At 36.9% G+C, this 20663-nt stretch overlaps 1 protein-coding gene across 2 annotated transcripts in view; it reads right to left on the reverse strand.

Annotated features, from left to right (window-relative positions):
• Nucleotides 1-20663, reverse strand: part of AFG1L (AFG1 like ATPase) — a 218417-nt gene that overhangs the window by 102140 nt on the left and 95614 nt on the right. The gene's annotated exons all lie outside the window — the stretch shown is intronic.

The raw sequence follows: 20663 nt of genomic DNA on the forward strand, positions 1-20663 counted from the left end.
GGATATACAGATTTTTTTCCTTAAAAATCCAAGCATCGCAGAAGAGGTTATATACAAAAACATAATGGTTAAACACATATCAAAACCACTAATAAATATGCAAGGAATAAAGAGAAAGAAATTCAAACATATCCCTAAACAATTAAGCAAAACATGAAAGACAAGGATCAGAGGACATCTTTAGAAACAATCACAAAACAAATAACAAACTGACAATAAATACATATCCATCAATAACTGCTTTGAATGTAAATGGACTAAATGCTCCAATCAAAAGACATAGTGACAGAATGTAAAAAAAAAAACCCAAGATCCATCTATATGCTGCCTACAAGAGACTCATTTCAGACCAAAAGATATTTGCAGATTGAAAGTGAGGGGATGGGGACGCCTGGGTGGCTCAGTTGGTTAAGCAGCTGCCTTCGGCTCAGGTCACGATCCCAGCGTCCTGGGATCGAGTCCCACATCGGGCTCCTTGCTCGGCAGGGAGCCTGCTTCTCTCGCTGCCTCTGCCTGCCACTCTGCCTGCCTGTGCTCGCTCGCTCTCTCTCTCTAACAAATATAAATTAAAAAAAAAAAATTTAAAAAAAAAAAAAAAAAAAAAAAAAGAAAGTGAGGGGATGGAGAAATATCAATCATGCAAATGGATGGCAAAAGAAGGCCAGAGTAAAAAAATACTTATATTGCACAAAACAGACTTTAAAACAAAGACTGTAACAAGAGACACAGAAAGACACTATATACTACTAAAGGGGATAATCTAACAAGAAGATATAATGATTGTAAATATTTATGCACCCAAATACATAAAACAGTTAATAATAAAAATAATAACAATAACAAAAATAAAGGAACTAATTGATAACAATACAGTAACAGTAGGGGACCTTAACACCCCACTTACATCAACGGACAGATCATCTAAACAAAAAATTAACAAGGAAACAATGGCTTTGACTGACACACTGGACCAGATAGATTTAACAGAAAAATCAGAAGATTCCATTCCAAGATAGTAGACTATACCTTCTTTTCTTTTTTTTTTTTTAAGATTTTATTTATTTATTTGATAGAGATCACAAGTAGGCAGAGAGGCAAGTGGAGAGAGAAGAGGGGAAGCAGGCTCCCTGCTGAGCAGAGAGCCTGATGCAGGGCTCGATCCCAGGACCCTGAGATCATGACCTGAACTGAAGGCAGAGGCTTTAACCCACTGAGCCACCCAGGCCCCTACCTTCTTTTCAAGTGCACATGGAACATTCTCCAAAATAGATCACATTTTAGCTCACAAAACAAGCCTCAACAAATTCAAGAAGAGTGAAGTCATACCATGAATCTTTTGGGACCACAAGGCTATAAAACTAGAAGTCAACAACAAGAAAACATCTGGAAAGACCACAAATACATGGAGGTTAAATAACCTGCTACTAAACAATGAATGGGTAAACCAGGAAATAAAGAAGAAATAAAAAGTATATGGAAACAAATGAAAATGAAAATATAATGGTCCAAAACCTTTAAGATGCAGTAAAAGTGGTCATAAGAGGAAAATTTAGAGAAACACAGGCCTCCCACAAGAAGAAAAATCTCAAACAACCTAACTTTGCATCTAAAGGAGCAAAAACAAACAAACAAAATCTAAAACCACTAGAAGGAAGGAAAAATAAAGATTAGAGTAGAAATAAATGATATAGAAACTAAAAAACAAAACAGAACAAAAAACAATAGAACAGATCAACAAAACTAGAACCTGGTTCTTTGTAAAAAATCAATAAAGTTGAGAAACCCCTAGCCAGACCTACCAAGAAAAAAAAGAATAAGGACTCAAATAAAATCACAAATGACAGAAGAAAAATAACAACCCCCCAAATCATACCAATTCTAAGAATGGGAACAAAGCTCAGAAGTATTTATAGGAATACAAAACTCTCCAGCACTCAACACAGTAAAAATTACACTGTCTGACATCCAATAAGAAATGACGAAAGCATGCAAAGAAAAAGGAAAATAAGGCCCATAATGAGGAGAAAAAGCAATCAATAGAAACAGACCTAGGATTGACACAGATAATAAATTTAGAAGACAAGTACATTACAGTTATTGCTGTATTCCATGTGTTCAAGCAGCATGAAGAAAGATTGTCCCTATCAAATAGAGACATGGAAAATATTTTTTAAAAACCCTAAGATGAACTTTTTTTTTTAATTAACATATGATGTATTATTTGCCCCAGGGGTACAGGTCTGTGAGTCATCAGTCTTACACAATTCACAGCACTCACCATAGCACATACCCTCCCCAATGCCCATAATCCAGCCACCCTATCCCTCCCCTCTCCCCCCCAGCAACCCTAGTTTGTTTCCTGAGATTAAGAGTCTCTTATGGTTTGTCTCCCTCCCCAGAACTTTTAGAGATGAAAACAGTATGTAGAATGAATAATATGCTGGTGAGGAATAACAGTAGATTACACAGTGCAGAAAAAAAAAATCAGTGAACTTGAAGATACTGCAACAGAAGCCAGTCAAAATGAAGCACTGAGAGAAAGAAAAGGTAAGAAAACATAAGACAGAATAAATGAGCTGTGGTGCAACTTTAAGCAACCTAATACATGTGTAACTGCATTACCCAAAGGAGAGAAGAGGAGAGGATATTAAAAAACTTGAAGAAATAATGGTCAAAATATTGCCAAGCTTGATGAAAACTATAAACCCACAGATCTACTTTGCTCTATGAGGCCCAAGCACAACACCAAGGCATATTATAATCAAACTGCTTAAAAATGGTAATTAAAGGAAAACAAAAATCCTAAAAGCAACCAGAGAAAAAAGGTACATTAAATATAGAGAAATAAGGATAAGGATGACAGCACCTTCTCACTGGAAACCAATATAAGCCAGAACACAGTGAAGCAATACCTTTAAAGAACAATGGAAAAAAACAAAACTGTCAACAAAGAATTCTATCCTGAGCCAAAGTATCTTTAAAAATACAGACTTTTGGGTCACCCTAGTGGCTCAGTCAGTTAAGTGTGTAACTCTTGCTCTGTGACTCTTGCTCTCAGCTCAGGTCTTGATTTTAGGGTCATGAGTTCAAGCCCCGATTCAGGCTCCACACTGGACACAAAGCCTCCTTTTGGGGGGGGGGGGCGAATCAGGAGGGGGAGGGGCGAATCAGGAGGGGGAGACAAACCATGAGACACAAGGACTCCCAGAAACAAACAGAGGGGTTTAGAAGGGAGGGGGGTGAGGGGATGGGTGAGCCCGGTGATGGGTATTAAGGAGGGCATGGATTGTATGGAGCACTGGGTGTTATACGCAAACAGTGAATCATGGAACACTACATCAAAAACTAATGATGTACTGTATGGTCACTAACATAACACAAAAATTAAAGTTAAAAAAATGCAAAACAAAATAAATGAAAAATAAAAACAAAACAACAACAGAAAAACAGATTTTTTGTGACATTTAAAAAGCTGAAAGAATTCATCACCAGAATACCAGAACTACAAAAATCTTAACAAGAAGTCCTCCGCCAAAAAAATATTAGATGGAACCCCATAATACACAGAGAAATTAAGAGCAACAGAAATGGCAATTATGGGTAAATATGAAACTTCATTATTGTTATCTAAATCCTTTTTTTTTTTCTTAAGATTTTATTTATTTACTTGACAGAGAGAGATCACAAGCAGGCAGAGAGACAGGCAGATAGAGAAGGGCAAGCAGGCTCCCTGCTGAGCAAAGAGCCCGATGCGGGGCTCAATCCCAGGACCCTGGGATCATGACCTGAGCCAAAGGCAGAGGATTTAACCCTCTGAGCCACCCAGGCACTCCTAAATCCTTTTTTAAAAAAGATTTTATTTATGTATTTATTTGAAAGAGAGAGAGAAAGCATGAGGAGGTAGGCAGAGGGAGAGAGAGGAGAGCAGGGAGCCTGATACGGGGCTCGATCCCAGGACCCTGGAATCATGACCTGAGTCAAAGGCAGACACTTAACTAACTGAGCCACTCAGGTACCTTTTTTTATTTTTATTTTTATTTTTAAGTAATCTCTACAACTAACCTGGGGCTCAAATTCACAACTCTGAGATCACGAGTTCCACGCTTTTTCAAATGAGCCAGCCAGATGACCCTTATCTAAATCCTTTAAAAAGATAACTATTTAGGGAAGCGTGGGTGGCTCAGCTGGTTAAGAGGCAGACTCTTGGCTTGGCTCAGGTCATGATCTCAGGGTCAGGAGAGAGAGGAGCCCCCACCAGACTCCATATTCAGTGCAGAGTCTGTTTATGCCTCTCCCTCCTACTCTGCCCCTCCACCCCCCACCTTCCCCACCAGTAGCACTTTCTAATAAATAAAATCATTTAAAAATTAAAAAAAAAATAAGCGTGCCTGGGTGGCTCAGTTGGTTAAGCGTCTGCCTTCAGCTCAGGTTGTGATCCCAGGGTCCTAGGATTAAGCCCTGCATTGGGCTCCCTGCTCAGCAGGAAGCCTGCTTCTCCCCCTCTCTCTGCCCCTCCCCTATGCTCCTGCTCACGTGCTCTCTCTCTCTCAAATTACAAAAAAAAAAAAAAAAAAAAAGAATTTAAAATTTTAAAAAAATAAAAGGTAACTATTTAAAGCAAATATAACAGTGTATTTTGGCATGTATAACATGGGTGTATTAAAAAATGGGTGCATACTGTTAAAAGTAAGCCTCCTACACTATACTTGAAGTGGTATAATATCACTTAAAGGTAGACTGATAAAGTTTTATACTATAATCCCCAAAGCAAACCATAAAACCTTTTCTAAAAACCTCATAAAAGTGAAATTGTAGAGTATATGCTATTTTGTTTAAGACTTCTTTAACTCGGCCTGTTTCTGAAATGTACCCATGTTGTTATGTGTTTATCCCTTTTTATTGCTGAGTAGTGTTCCATTTTATTCATATGCTACAAATTCTTTATCCATCCTCTGACGAAAACCTGAGTTGTTTCCAGTTATTGGCTATTATAAATAAAGCTGCTAGAACCATTCTTTTTTTTATGTTCACTTAGTCTATATGTTAACTGATAGAACCATTCTTGTACAGATCTTTTTGTCAACTTTTTTTCTTCCCATTTCTGTGGGTAAATATCTAGGAGTTTAACTGTTGGGTAATAGGGTTAGAAGTACATTTAATTTCATAAGAAAATGTGAAACATTTTTCAAAGTATCTTACACTCTGCATTGCCATCAACAGTGTAGGAGAGTTTTAGTTGCCCCACAGCTTCATCAAGTCTTTTTACTTTGCAAGTCTTTTTACTTTGAGTCATTGTGGTGGGTATGTATTATGATCTTTCATCGTGTTTAATTTGCATTTGCCTGATGACTATTAAAGCTGGTATTTTTGCGTGTGTCTCCTAGCCAAAAGAAGTACCTGTTTAAAAATTGGGCCCAATTCTTATTAGGTGGTTTATTATTGGCTTTTAAGAATTCTTTGTACATGGGGCACCTGGGTGGCTCAGTCGTTAAGTGTCTGCCTTCGGCTCAGGTCATGATCCCAGGGTCCTGGGATCGAGCCCCACATCGGGTTGCCTGCTCAGCAGGGAGCCTGCTTCTCCCTCTCCCACTCCCCCTGCTTGTGTTCCCTCTCTCGCTGTGTTTCTGTCAAATAAATAAATAAAATCTTTAAAAAAAAAAAAAAGAATTCTTTGTACATTCTGGATTCTATTCCTTTGTCAAATATATGATTTACAAATATTTTTTTCCCAGTCTGTGGTTTGCCCATTCATTTTCTTAAGGTGCTTTTTAAAGGAGCGGCAGTTTTAAATTTTGTTGAAATCTAATTTATCATTTTTTATAGTATTGCTTTCTAGGATTTAAGAAATCTTTGCCTTTCCCCAAATCATGAAAATATATTCAATGTTTTCCTAGAAAAGCTTCATTGTTTAGGGACACCTGGGTGGCTCAGTTGGTTGAGCTGCTGCCTTTGGCTCAGGTCATGATCTCAGGGTCCTGGGATCGAATTCTGCATCGGGCTCCTTGCTCAGCAGGAGCCTGCTTCTCTCGCTGCCTCTGCCTGCCTCTCTGCCTGCTTGTGTGTACTCTCTCTCTCTGGCAAATAAATAAAATCTTAAAAAAAAAAAGAAAAGAAAAGCTTCATTGTTTGTTTTTTTTTTTTACTTAGGTCTATGATCCATCTCAAATTAATTTTTATGATATTTGAGGTAGGTGTCAAAGTTCATTTTTTCCCATAATGATATCCAGATATTCCAGCATCATTTTTTCCCCAACAGACTGTCCACTGCCTTTGTCAAAACGTCAAATGATTATATAAGTAGGTATCTGTTTCTGAGCTCTCCATTCCAATCATTAAACTCCACTGATTAATTTTTCTATCCTATGCCAATACCACACATCTTCATTTTTTGTAGATTTCTAGTAAGTCTTGAAACTGTTTGCCCTTCAGGTTTGTTGTTCTTTAAAAAAAAAAAAAAATGCGTGGGGGTGGGAACACCTGGGTGGATCAGTCAGCTAAGTGTCTGCCTTTGGCTCAGGTCATGATCCCACTGTCCTGGGATCCAGTCTTAAATCAGGCTCCCTGCTCAGTGGGGAGCCTGCTTCTCCCTCTGTCTGCTACTCCCCCTGCTTGTGCAGCTCTCTCTCACTCTCTGACAAATAAATAAATAAAATCTATAAAAAAAATTTTTTTTAAATAGACTCCATACTGAACATGGGGCTTGAACGTACTGTCTTGAAATTAAGAGTCATGTGCTCTACCAACTGAGCCAGCCACGTGTCCCAACTTTATTCTATTAGACTGTTTTGTTTACTCAAGGTATTTTTCATTGCCATATAAAACTTGTCAATTTGGGGCACCTGGGTGGCTCAGTGGGTTAGGCCTCTGCCTTCGGCTCAGGTCATGATCTCGGGGTCATGGGATCGAGCCCTGTGTCAGGCTCTCTGCTCAGCGGGGAGTCTGCTTCCCCCACCCCCTCTCTGCACACTTGTGATCTCTGTCTGTCAAATAAATAAAATGTTTTTTTTTAAACTTGTCAATTTCTACCCCCCCAAACAAAGCATGCTGGGGTTATGATTAAGATTGCACTGAATCTACCAATCAATTTAAGAGGAAGTGACATTTTCTCTAATACTGAATGCTCCAATCCAAGAAAATAGTGTATCATTCCATTTACTTATGTCTTTAATTTCTCCCAGCAATGTTCTCTAGTTTTCAGTGTAGAGAGGTATTATAGGTTTTCTGTTAAACCTATTTCTAATTACTTTATGCTTTTGATGATATTATTAAAAATTTGGGGGTTTTATTCCATTTTCCAATGCCTTGCTGATTTTTGTACACTAACCATATGACCTGTGACTGTGCTAAATTCACATGGTAGTTCTATGAGCTTATTTGAAGATTTTAAAGATAGTTCTATATAAACAGTGTCCCCTGTAAAAATAGATCATTTTAGTCCTTCTTTTCCATTCCATGTTTTTTTTTTCTTTGCCTTATTTCAGTTACTAGAGCCTCTGGTATTATGTTGACCAGAAGTGGGAAGAGTAAGCATCCTCGTCTTGCTCCTAGTATGAGAGGGAGGGGAGAATGTCCAATATTTCACCATTAAATACACTTACTGGTTTTTATGGATGGTTCTGGTAGATGTTCTTTACCAAATTCAGTTTTTTCTATTCCTAGTTCATTGGTTGGTTGTTTTTTTAGTAAAATACTAGCGCTAGCATTTAATAATGAATGTGAGCTAGATCTTGTCAAATGTTTTTTCCATAATTGTTGAGGTATTATTTTTCTCCTTTATTCTGTTAATACAGATGACACTGATTGATTCTCAAATTTTATTTTTATTTTTTTTAAAGATTTTATTTATTTATTTGACAGAGAGAGATCACAAGTAGGCAGAGAGGCAGGCAGAGAGTGGGGGGGAAGCAGGCTCCCCGCCAAGCAGAGAGCCCGATGTGGGGCTGGATCCCAGGACTCTGAGATCATGACCCGAGCCGAAGGCGGAGGCTTAACCCACTGAGCCACCCAGGCACCCCTGATTCTCAAATTTTAAAATAATGTTGCATTCATAGAATAAACCCCAAATAGTCATGATGTATTATTATCCCTTTTTTTTTAATATGCTGCTGAATTTGCTTTGCTAATATTTTGTTAATTATTTTTATGTCTATGTTCTTGAGAAATATTATCTTGTTAGTTTTCTTACTTTGGAATGTCTTAGTCCAGTTTTGATGTTATGGCTACACTGAACACAAAACAGTAGTTGGCAAATGTTTCCCATTCTTCTGTTTTCTGAAAGATTGTGTGTGTTAAGACTGCAGCTCTTTCTTCCTTAAATGTTTGATAGAATTCATCAGTGAAACCATCTGGGCCTAAATTTTTGGTGAGAAAGTTTTTATAACAAATTAGATTTCATTAAAAACTATATGGATATTCAGGGGCACCTGGGTGGCTCAGTGGATTAAAGCCTCTGCTTTCGGCTCAGGCCATGATCCCAGGGTCCTGGGATTGAGCCCCACATCAGGCTCTCTGCTCAGCAGGGAGCCTGCTTCCTCCTCCCTCTCTGCCTGCTTCTCTGCCTACTTGTGATCTCTATCAAATAAATGAATAAAATCTTAAAAAAAAAAACCTACATGGATATTCAGATTTTCTGTTTCATTTTGTGTCAATCTAGCAAATTTTATTTTTTCATAACTTTGTCCATTTCATCTAAGGTGTGACATTTGTAGTCATGAGTTGTTCACAATATTCTTCTGGTTATCCTTTAAATATTTATAACCCTTCTTTCATTCTTAATATTGGTCATTTGTTTATTTTTTTAATTGATCAGTGTAGTCAAAGGTTTTACAATTTCATTCATCTCAAAAAACTTAGTTTGGGGTTTGTTAAATTTTACTATTGCTTGTTTTCTAATTTCATTGGTTTCTACTCTTACCTTTATTTTTCCTTCCTTCCTTCTACTTACTTTTAATTTACCCTTCTAGGTTCTTTTTTCTCCTTTTTTTAATTTGATATAATTGACATATAACCTTATATACTAGTTTCAAGTGTACAACATAATGACTTGATATTTGTATATAATGCAAAATGATCACTCAAAATAATTCTAGTTATCATCCACCACCAGCTACAATTTTTTTCCTATGGTAAGAACTTTAAGATCTACTCTCTTGGAAACTTTCAAACACACAATACAGTATTATTAACTATAGTCATCATGTTCTACATTACATCCCCAGGACTTATTTATAACCGGAAGTTTGTACCTTTTGACCACCTTCACCCATTTTGTCCACCCTCCCCCTGTGGGGAACCATCAATTCCTTCTCTGCATCTATCAGTTCAGTTTCCAGAAGTGGAATTGCTGGAGCATATGGTAGTCTATTTTTAATTTTTTGAGGAGCCTCCAAGTTTTCCATCATGGCTGCAAAAACTTACATTCCTATTAACGGCACACAAGGGTTCCCTTTTTTTTTTTTTAAGATTTTATTTATTCTTTTTTTTAAATGAGTCTTTTTTTTTTAAGTTTTTATTTATTTATTTGACAGACAGAAATCATAAGTAGGCAGAGAGGCAGGCAGAGAGGAAGGGAAGCAGGCTCCCCGCTGAGCAGAGAGCCCGATGCGGGGCCTAATCCCAGGACCCTGAGATCATGACCTGAGCCGAAGGCAGAGGCTTAACCCACTGAGCCCCCAGGCGCCCCTATTTATTCATTTGATAGACAGAGATCACAAGTAGGCAGAGAAGCAGGCAGAGAGGGAGGAGGAAGCAGGCTCCCTGCTGAGCAGAGAGTGAGATGTGGGGCTCAATCCCAGGACCCTGGGATCATGACCTCAGCCAAAGGCAGAGGCTTTAACCCACTGAACCACCCAGGTGCCCCCAAGGGTTCCCTTTTATCCACATCCTCACCAACCCTTGCTATTTTTTGTCTTTTTGATAATAACCATTCTCAGAGGGGTGAGGTGACAACTCATTGTGGTTCTGATTTGAATTTCCCTGACGGTTAGTGATGTTGAGCTCCTTTTCCTGTTGGCCAGCTGTATGTCATCCTTGGAAAAATGTCTACTTAGATCCTCCTGCCCACTTCTTAATCAGATTGTGGTTTTTTGCTATTGAGTTGTAAGAGTTCTTTCTATATTTTGGATATTAAGCCCTTATCAAATATATGATTTGCAAAGATTTTCTCCCATTTGGTAGGTTGCCTGTTGGCTTCTTTTTTTTTTTTTTTAAGATTTTATTTATTTATTTTATTTTATTTTATTTATTTTATTTTATTTATTTATTTATTTGACAGATCTCAGGTAGGCAGAGAGAGCGGAAGGGAAGCAGGCTCCCTGCTGAGCAGAGAGCCCAACTCGGGGCTCCATTCCAGGACACTGGGATCATGACCTGAGCAGAAGGCAGAGGCTTTATCCTACTGAGCCACCCAGGCACCCCTGCCTGTTGGCTTCTTAAGGTCACTGATTTTAGAAACTTTTTTTCCTCTAAAAAATTTTTTTAACTACAAATTTTCCTCAAAGAACTGTTCTATTTAGTAACATCTTAAAAATTTCAATGTTACACTTTCATTTTCTTTTGCTTCAAAACATTTTCTCATTTTTATTGTGATTTCTTATTTAATCCATGGATTAGTTACATGTATTATTTAATTTGCAAATACCTGAGAGTTTTCTGGATATCTCATTGTTATTCACATTTAATTTAATTCTACTATGGTCAGAATCATTCCATATGATTTCAAACTTTATATATTTGTTGAGACTTAGTTTATGGCCCAGCATATGTTCAGTCTTGGTGAACATACAATGTGCACTTAGAAAGAAAGACTGAATTCTGCAGTTACTGGGTTTAATGTTCAATAAGTACTAATTAGGTCAAACAGATGATTATCTGTATCTTTATAAATTTTTGCTCATTCAACCGCTTTAGAAGGGATGTTCAAATTTCCAACTATGATTATTCAATTGTCTTGTTCACTCATTAAGTCTGTTTTGCTTTGTGTAATTTGAAGATGTGTTATTAGGTGTATACATTTAAGATTGTCATGGCTTTCTAATAAACAGACTTTTATCATTATGAAATGTCATTCTTAATCTCTAGTAATATTTGTTTTGACATTTACATTTTTGGAGTTTTGGATGAAACTTAGAATTTACAGATTTATAAAAGTATTTATACGATTTATAAAACCATAAGTACAGATCTCACATAGACTTTACACATACTAGATAATGTTTAACTATCTGTTCTTCATAAAACATCTGGATTAAATATAAAATTAAGATTTATATTATTTAGTTTACTTTCTTCCTTTCTTAGTTCTTTCTTTTTATTTTTTCCTTCCTTTTTAATCATCACCCATCAATTTAAAGCAACAAATAAAACTAAATTTATTCTAGAGAGGTTCTGTATCACCACTACCATGACCATAAGAGCTTTTTTTTAAATGTCAATAATGTGTTTGGTCGTACACAAATAAAAAATCAGAAAGAAAAGTTAGGGTGATCTACACATCTATTATTATTGATGTGTTACTGCATATATCCTTAGTTAATATTTTCAATGAAAACTGCTATAGAGATGATGGCAGGAAGATGAAATCCTTCTAATCAATCCTACAAATAGTCCTATAAATTAAATCTACTTTTTATTTAAATAATAATTACCAGCCCCTCACTTTAGATATCCTACAACATTTTAAAGGATATGATCCCCTGTAAGAGTGATAATGGGAATCCAAGGAAATTACAGGCACCATGAAAGAGAAACTTCACAAAATGTTACATAAAATCTTTTTTACAAAAATACTACCATCATATACTTATATATTTATTTTCGGTAAAGTTAAACATCAATAAAGTAGTTTTTCATACCAGAGCTTCTTTTTCTAACGGAAGTAAATAGATTTAAATATCATGACTTCAGTGTTCAATGAGAGAACAGAACATCAATATTTCTGGGTACCTTTTATGCATGAAGACCATCCAAAATGAGCCAGGCAAAAATTAGTGGCAGAGACTCCAACTCTCCTGCTAACTTTTAGAATCATCTATTCATTATCTAGTGTGAGTGGCTGAGGCTTAGTTAACAACAGCTTTCACTTGGACTCTAAATAAAAGTTGTCTTTGTATTCTGAGGTTCTTACTACCAGATGGAGTATTAGTGTGAATGAATGGAATTCTTTGACAAACTTCTTTAGAGTTCATTTAAGTTCATTGTGGTTTTTGTATTGATCTCTAAAAAACTGTATGAATGAGTCAGTGGAGTCCTTAGCATCTCTCTCCATGACTTTTTATGATAATATCACACTTATTTCCTACAATGTCAACTACAAAATTAGATGGGCCTTGCTGTCAAAGATCTCTTAATTGATTCCTTAATGTTGAAAATATTTCCTCTTTTTGGTATCATAAATCATTCTAGCTGAAATAACTGTAATAGTACATTCTAGTAAAGCAGAAAATCATTCTTGTACAGTATATCCCAGATTAGGAAATTTACATGCTCATTTTGGTACTAGATAAAAGATGCCCTCTTACTGAAATGATCTTGGGTTATCTCCATTCTGCTATTAAGCTCATCAAGTGAATTTTTACTTAAGACACTGTCTTTTTTAATTCTAAAATTTAACTTGGTACTTTTTTATGATTGCTGTTTCTCTGCTGAGAATTCCTATCTCTTCTTTCATTATGAACATATTTTTTCTTTACCTCATTTCTCTACAATTATTGTTTTAATTGTTGCTTTAAAGTCTAATGCCAATACCTGGGTCATACCGGGATTGATCTCTGTTGATCGTTTTTTCTCTTGAGGATGGGTCATATTTTCCTCATTCTTCATTCTGAGACTGTATCCTGGACCTTACGGATTCTGGGTTTTTTTCTGAAGAGTGTCAATATTTTTGTTTTAGCAAGAAATTACCTTGGATGATTCTAACTACAAAGTGAAATCTTAGTTCGGTACCCTATCTTTAGCAGGAAGTTTGTGATCTACCTTGCAAACGTATGGTTCAGAGGTCAGTCAGAGGTTTGGGTAAGATTTATACATAGAACTTGGGGCTATATCCAACTAGTTCACTCTGGGGTTAACTTCTCATTTTCCTGCAGTAATGCTTGCCCCAAACTCCACTATCTGTTTCTTTAGGCCAGAAAGACTGTTGAGTTTTTTATCAGAATTTCAGTCATTCAATGTAGCACTGATTTTACCTACCTTAAAGATGACAGCTATTTAAAAAAAGAAAGAAAGAAAGAAAGAAAGAAAGAAAGAAAGAAAAGATATTCTCTCCAATTTTGGACTTTCTTCTATCTCCCTTCTAGGATCTGCCTGACATTTTTTACTCTTCAAGACCTTCAGATAGTTGTGTTATATATTTTTCCCATATTGTCTCAAAGAAGGCCATTTGGCTAGGAGCTTACTCAGCCATATCAGAAGTTTTAGTTTTTACTTTATTTTATTTTAAAGATTTTATTTATTTATTTGAGAGAGAGATCACAAGTAGACAGAGAGGCAAGCAGAGGGGGTGGGGAGCAGGTTCCCAGCTGAGCAGGGAGCCCGATACAGGGCTTGATCCCAGGACCCTGAGACCATGACCTGAGCCAAAGACAGAGGCCCAACCCACTGAGCCACCCAGGCATCCCGGAAGTTTTCGTTTTTAATAGAGAATATAACCCATTTATATTTTCTGTCAGCATGCCTGATCTTGTTTTACGTTCTTTACCCATACTTGTTGCTGTTTCTTCTGCTTTCTAGTTTTTGCTCTAAGATAGTTTTTTCTTTTATCGTTTCTCTAGTTATTTGAAAAGTAGAAGGTGTATCTTAAATTCTAAAATAGTTGACTGTGGGGTGGCTCAGTTGATTAAGCATCTGTCCTTGGCACAGGTCATGATCCCAGGGTCCTGGGATCAAGCCCCCATATGGGGGGGTCCCTACTCAGCAGAGAATCTCCTTCTCTCTCTACTGCTCATGCTCTCTCTGTCAAATAAATAAATAAAATCTAAAAAAATAATAAAATAAAATACCTGACAGTGTATTTCCCTAGTTATAAGTACAACAAATGATGATACTGTCACTCAGGATCAACAAACACTCTCTCAAAGGGGAACACAACTCACAAATATCTAAGCAAGCAGTAACTACAAATATTCATTTACATTCAGTTCATTGGTATCATCAATTTTCTTATTTCAAGCATTTCTTTTTAGTAAGTTCATATTAAGACCTCTTTCCTCCAGGACACTTACTTTTTTCATCATTTTATTCTCTTTATTCTATTTCTACATACCTCTTATGTTGTTTCCCTACATCACTGATTTCATTTTCTGTAGTTTCAATTCTAAAAGTTAATGCTTCTAATGCTTTCATTAATTTAAATTAACTTAATCTTTTTTATTTCATTTAACTTTCTTTTATTTTAGCCAATTTCTTATAAAAAGGTTTTCAACTCAATCTGTCTTCTCTCTGCTTAGATCTTCTATATTACAGTCTATGTTTTCTTGATTTTTAAAGACTCTAACACAGAAATTTTCTAATACTTACTTCTCTTTTCTACTTATTGTTCCCATATTATGGTATTTTCTTTTTATATAACCTTGAAAAAGGAGTGATATGACTAATCTTGGAGAATCCCTAAAATGAAGATATGTGGTTTTTCCTTGGTTCCCCTTCCTAGCCCCCTAGTTGTTCTTATGTCTCTGTCTCCACTGTAGTTCAATGTTAAAAAGTGATAGTTGGCATCCTTCCTTTGTTCATACTTACCACAGAAATACCAGTGTCCCCACTAAGCATAATTCTGACTTTTGAACTCACATACCCATATTTGATATCATATTAAGAAACTACCCATCTGCTTATATTTTAGGAAGTGATTCTATCAAGAAAGATGCTGAATTTTGCCAAATGTTTGTAGCCTTTATGGTGAACACAACTGGATTTTTTCTCCCTAGAAATATTAATATGATACATTACATTTATTGTATGTGTGTGCATAACTGCTAGCCAATTTTCTAATGATATCTGGCTTTTTATTTACTGTGGATGTGCTCCTTGAGGAAGGATCACATAGTGTTGTTGCCTGTTAATCTAATACAGGATCGTTCTTGGGCATTCTAATGCTGCCTGTAGCATTTTTATTGTAATAAACAGTAAATGTAAAACTAGAAAGACCAGAAGGCACTGTTCTGAGTCCTAAACTTCAGTCAATAGGGGACTTTCTTTTTTTTTTTTTTTTTTACCACTCTGTATTTTACTGTCAAAGAAGCACAGTTAAAATGAATTTACATATTCTATTTCCCCATAAAAATGTATTCTTATTTTTTGATTGAATAAGTTCTTAAACTTATAATTTTACATTTTAAATAATTTCATTTACTTGCTTACTATCAATCTGTTGTTAGGGTCCTCATGTTCTTAAATATGTATTTTCTCTATTAGAATATCATTTAATTAACAAAGTTTTATTTCAGAACCTAAAAACTGAGTAGCATGTATAAGAAATTTTAATTGTACATTTTTGTTTTAGGCTTTTCTAACGACCTGACAGCATAATCTTTGAAAAGTAAAACTGTCTATTTGTATATGGGCCACATAAACTATTCCCTTAAATGATAAAAATGACAAATAAATCTTCTAATTGAGATTTTACAAAAATAAGAAATTAAATACAAAGCAGATCTAGATCTAATTTATCTGAAAATTTTCTAGCAATTTCCTATTCCTATGGATCTGATCCAAGATCCTCTCTGTTTCACTTTCAAAAGCCTTACCCAGATTATCCAACAAAATACAAAATAGTAGCATTAAAAATGTTACACTATAACTTCATTTAAAATATACTAAACATATTTAAAGCCTGCAAGAAACTAGGAAACCCCTACAGACTATCAAATAGGAGGCTAAAAGCTAAAGCAGTAATCATCAGCTGATACTGGTTTGGGTTTTTTGTTTGTTTGCTGTTTTTGTTTTGTTTTTGGATTTGCAAAAATAGATACAAGCTTTATTGAAATACATTTGCTTATGAACTTTATATTTGTTTGTATCCCCAGGTTCCAAAAAAAAAAAAAGATTTAAGGAAGCGTATGAGATTAAATAAAATGCAACAAAGGAACATAGATTAAAAGTAGGAACACTGAAAAAAATTAAATTAAAAAAAAAAGGAGGATGAGAGAAGAAAATGAGAGGATATTAAATGGAGCTGGGAACAATTGCATAGTATAATTGCATAGTATAATGACTTAAATATTTGCTATGGGTCATCTACAAGTTTAAATCTAAGCTTCTTAGCAGTGAACATGAAAAGGGAAACATAACCAAATACTCTATTGACAACGTTTGTGAGATAAATATAAACTGGTGTTGACCCATCCCTGCAGCCCAGGAATAAGTCCCATGTGAGTAGTGAATGATTCTTTAAAGGTACTGTTGGATTCAATTTGCTAGTATTTTACTGAAAACTTTAGCACCCATGCTCATCAGGGATATTGGCCTGTATTTCTCATTTTTTAGTGGAGTCTTTACCTGGTTTTGGTATCTGGGTAATGCTGGCCTCAGAATTAATTTAGAAGTTTTCCTTCCATTTCTTTTCTTTTCTTTTTTTTTAAGTTTGGGTTGTTCTTTTTTTATAATTATTATGTTCAGTTAGCCAACATATAGTACATCATTAGTTTTTGATGTAATGTTCACAGATTCATTAGCTGCCTATAACACCCAGTGCTCATCACAAGAAATGCCCTGATTTGGGGTTTTAACAACTACATGGGGGTATAGAGGGTGAGGCCTTGGGACCAAGCAAGACAGGAATTCAAAAGTAGGACATACAGGCAGTCACTCATTGGTACCTTATCCCCTTCGCCCCCCACCCCCACCCCAAGTTTCGCATCCTTTTCTTCTCTTCTACAGGATTTTTCTCTCTTAGGTTCCTAAACTCTGGTGTTGCTTTCACTTGGCTACCAGTTTTTTTCCCATTAAAATTACTGATTGCTGGGGCGCCTGGGTCGCTCAGTTGGTTAAGCAACTGCCTTTGGCTCAGGTCATGCTCCTGGAGTCCCAGAATCGAGTCCTGCATCGGGCTCCCTGATCGGCAGGGAGTCTGCTTCTCCCTCTAACCTTTCTCCTCTCATGCTCTCTCTCTCTCAAATAAATAAATAAACAAACCAATTACGTGAAAAATATTAGCTCCTTATTAAATGTTTCTGATCACTTTCTACTAAAATTAATAATTTGTCTATTAATAGAGAATTAAGTTATAGGCTGTTAAGAGATGATGGTATGAGAGTCGCTTCCATCAACAACAATAATCCCGGGCGCCTGGGTGGCTCATTGGGTTAAAGCCTTTGCCTTCAGCTCAGGTCATGATCCCGGGATCCTGGGATCGAGTCCTGCATCGGGCTCTCTGCTCAGCAAGGAGCCTGCTTCCTCCTCTCTCTCTCTGCCTGCCTCTCTGCCTACTTGTGATCTCTGTCTGTCAAATAAATAAATAATAAAAATCTCAAAAAAATAAAATAAAATAAAATAAACAATAATCCCCATTCTTGTTCATGAAGTTGATGCTTTACAACTAGAAATGGAGGCAATGAAATGAATGAAGTGGAAGAAAATTAAACAGAGAGGCTAAAAAAATTAATGAAGGGAAAAAAATGTTTTTCTCACCTGAGCACTATCTTCTGGATCTTTAACCTCCAGATTACACTGTCTTTAGTAAATGACAGACATACCACCTAGTTGTACGTGCCTGAAATTTTAAAGCAATTTCTACATTTTCCTTTTTCTTTTCCTCAGTATTCAACCTATAACCAGGTGCCATCCATTTTACTTCTTGACTATCTTTCAGATCTATCCTCTTCATATCCATACGTATCACCTTGTATCAGACTTTCTGAACCTCCGAACTACAGACATTTTTGGCTAAATAATTCCTTGTTGTGGGGGGTAGCCGTGTGTATTATACGACATTTTGGCAGAATTCCTGGCTTCTGCAGAATGACTAGAGGTCAATAGCAGTACCCATCTCCACCCTGCCTAGTTGTGACAACCAAAACTAACTTAACATTGCCAAACAGCCCCCTAGGTGACAATCACCGCCTTATACCAAGCCAGCACCGCTTCTCACCCAGTGTACTGCAAGATCTCCTAAGATGTCTTCACTGGAGCCACCATATTAACGCACCCCACTCCGTAACCATTCTGTACACTTCACCCAGTGATAGTCCAACTCTGATCTTGTCAGTTCCCACTTAAAGTACTTCAGTATCTTCCCATTTCTCTTAGAATAAAATCCAAAATCCTTATTACAGCTTTATAAAGTCTAGCTCTCACTTCTCCAGATTCACGTTGTGCCTCACCGCATCCTACTTCCCCTTCCCCCGGTACTCCTGCCGCACTGGCTACCTTTCAATTCCTCACGTGCGTCATGCTCTCTCCAGCTACTGGGAGAACTCTGTGGCGAGAAGATTCTTCCCCCATCTCTTGTAACACTCCAAGAATTAGTAGATACTATTTTATTTTATTTTTTTAAAGATTTTATTTATTTATTTGACAGACAGAGATCACAAGTAGGCAGAGAGGCAGACAGAGAGAGAGGAGAAAGTAGATGCTATTTTAAAACAGTAACAACCTATGTTGGGGCTCCAGATTAAAAGCTGTGACCTAGGGGCACCTGGGTGGCTTAAAGCCTCTGCCTTTGTCTCACATCATGATCCAGGGTCCTGGGATGGAGCCCTGCATTGGGCTCTCTGCTCAGTAGGGAGCCTGCTTCCTCCTCTCTCTGCCTGCCCCTCTGCCTACTTGTGATCTGTCAAATAAATAAATAAAATCCTAAAAAAAAAAAAAAAAAAAGCTGTGACCTAAAGAAAAAGTTGAATGCATTTTGTCGGTTGGAAATCAACTAAGTTGTTCGTCCTTTTTCTAGGACAGGATACAAAAAGATCAGTCATGACCAACAAGGAGAAATGATAGAGGACAATGTGTTAAGAGTCACAATATCTAGGTTCCAATCTCTTCTCTGCCATTGATTATCCATGTGCTTTGTTGTTAATTTCAATTAACTTTTCTGGTGTACAGTTCTATCAGTTTGAATACATGTAATCACAACCACAATCGGGATGCAAAACAGTTCCATCACCCCCCAAAAAATCTCTCATTTTGCCCCTTTGCAGTCAAACGCCTTCCACTGTAGTCTCTGGCAACCACTGACCTATTTATTCTTTGTCCTACACATTTATCTTTACCTGGCATATATATACATGCCATCTTCTTTATATTAAAATATTAAGCCATTCATGATGATCACTTGTCTCCCATGGCCAAAAATCCAAATGTGTAACAGTATCCCTTCTATGGCTCACATTTGTGGTTAATGCCCAATTTTTTCAATTCCACATCTTAAACTTGGAAAAGTGGCTCTACATGGCCAATTTTTTCAATTCCACATCTTAAACTTGGAAAAGTGGCTCTACATGCTACCCTAGTGGGCCTATAACTTTGTTCACTCTATAAAGCTACGAGTTCCAGAATGTTCCTTAACATTTCCTTGTGGCAGTCCTTCCTCAGTTTATCACAGCCAACTGCAATTCTCTTTTCAGCAGTCTTTACTGGTGGTAAGGGAGGCGGCAAGCTTGTTCTAGCACCTTGCTAATTATGAACATAGCTTGTCACTGAGTGTCTAAAGATAATACTGATGACATTATTAGGTCAACAGTCAGCTAAAGGAGAGTCTTGATAAATGATGTAATATGAAAAAACTGACTGCCTTGTCTCACAAGGTTGCCACCCTGGTAAATCATAAGAATGCTCTCCATAACCTTATATAAATTTTAATAAGTGCCCCTGACAGAATCATTCATAATTTTCTTGTAGTGTAACAGATTAGGTGTAATTACACTTGTTTGAATAACTCGATTCAGAAGTATTAGTAATTGGGGTGCCTGGGTGGCTCAATCGGTTAAGCACTGGACTCTTGGTTTGGGCTCAAATCATGATCTCATGAGTTGTGGGACCAAGCCCCGCATCAGGCTCCCTGCTCAGCAGGGAGCCTGCTTAAGATTCTCTCCCTCTGCATCCCCGCACTCACACTCTCTCTCTAAAATAATCTTTTTTTAAAAAGGTAGTAAGTAATTAATGTCTCCCACAAGTGCTTCTTTGTTTTTGGTTTTTTTTTTTTTTTAAGATTTTATTTATTTGTTTGAGAGAGAGACAGAACACATGAGAGAGAACATGAGGGTGGAAGCAGAGGGAGAGGGAGAAGCAGGCTCCCCGCCGAGCAGGGAGCCTGATGCGGGGCTGATCCCAGGACCCTGCGATCAGGACCCAAGCTCAAGGCGGACGATTAACAACTGAGCCACCCAGGCGCCCCACAAGTGCTTCTTTAGAGATTAAGTATTAGAAACTACTTATATGCAAGCAAGAGTTAAGTCTTTTTCTAAGATTCAGTCAGGAGTTTTCTATCTTTTATTTCATTGAGTTTCTTTTATGACCCCTAAAAAGCAATTAGAAAGGCTTGTATTTCTGAGACAGAGAAACTGAACAATTCCATAAAAATCTGCTTTTTGCTCCTTTTCCTGCTTCTATTCTTGCTGGGACCTGCACCCCACCCCACTTTACACATGCCTCAGAATGCAAATAGTGTGTGTCCGCCTCGTAAGGGACAAGAAGTTCACGACTTCTTCAAAACAAATAACATCTAAGGAAGGACC

This window comes from Martes martes (genome assembly GCF_963455335.1).
Source record: "Martes martes genome assembly, chromosome: 6".
NCBI lineage: Eukaryota > Metazoa > Chordata > Mammalia > Carnivora > Mustelidae > Martes > Martes martes.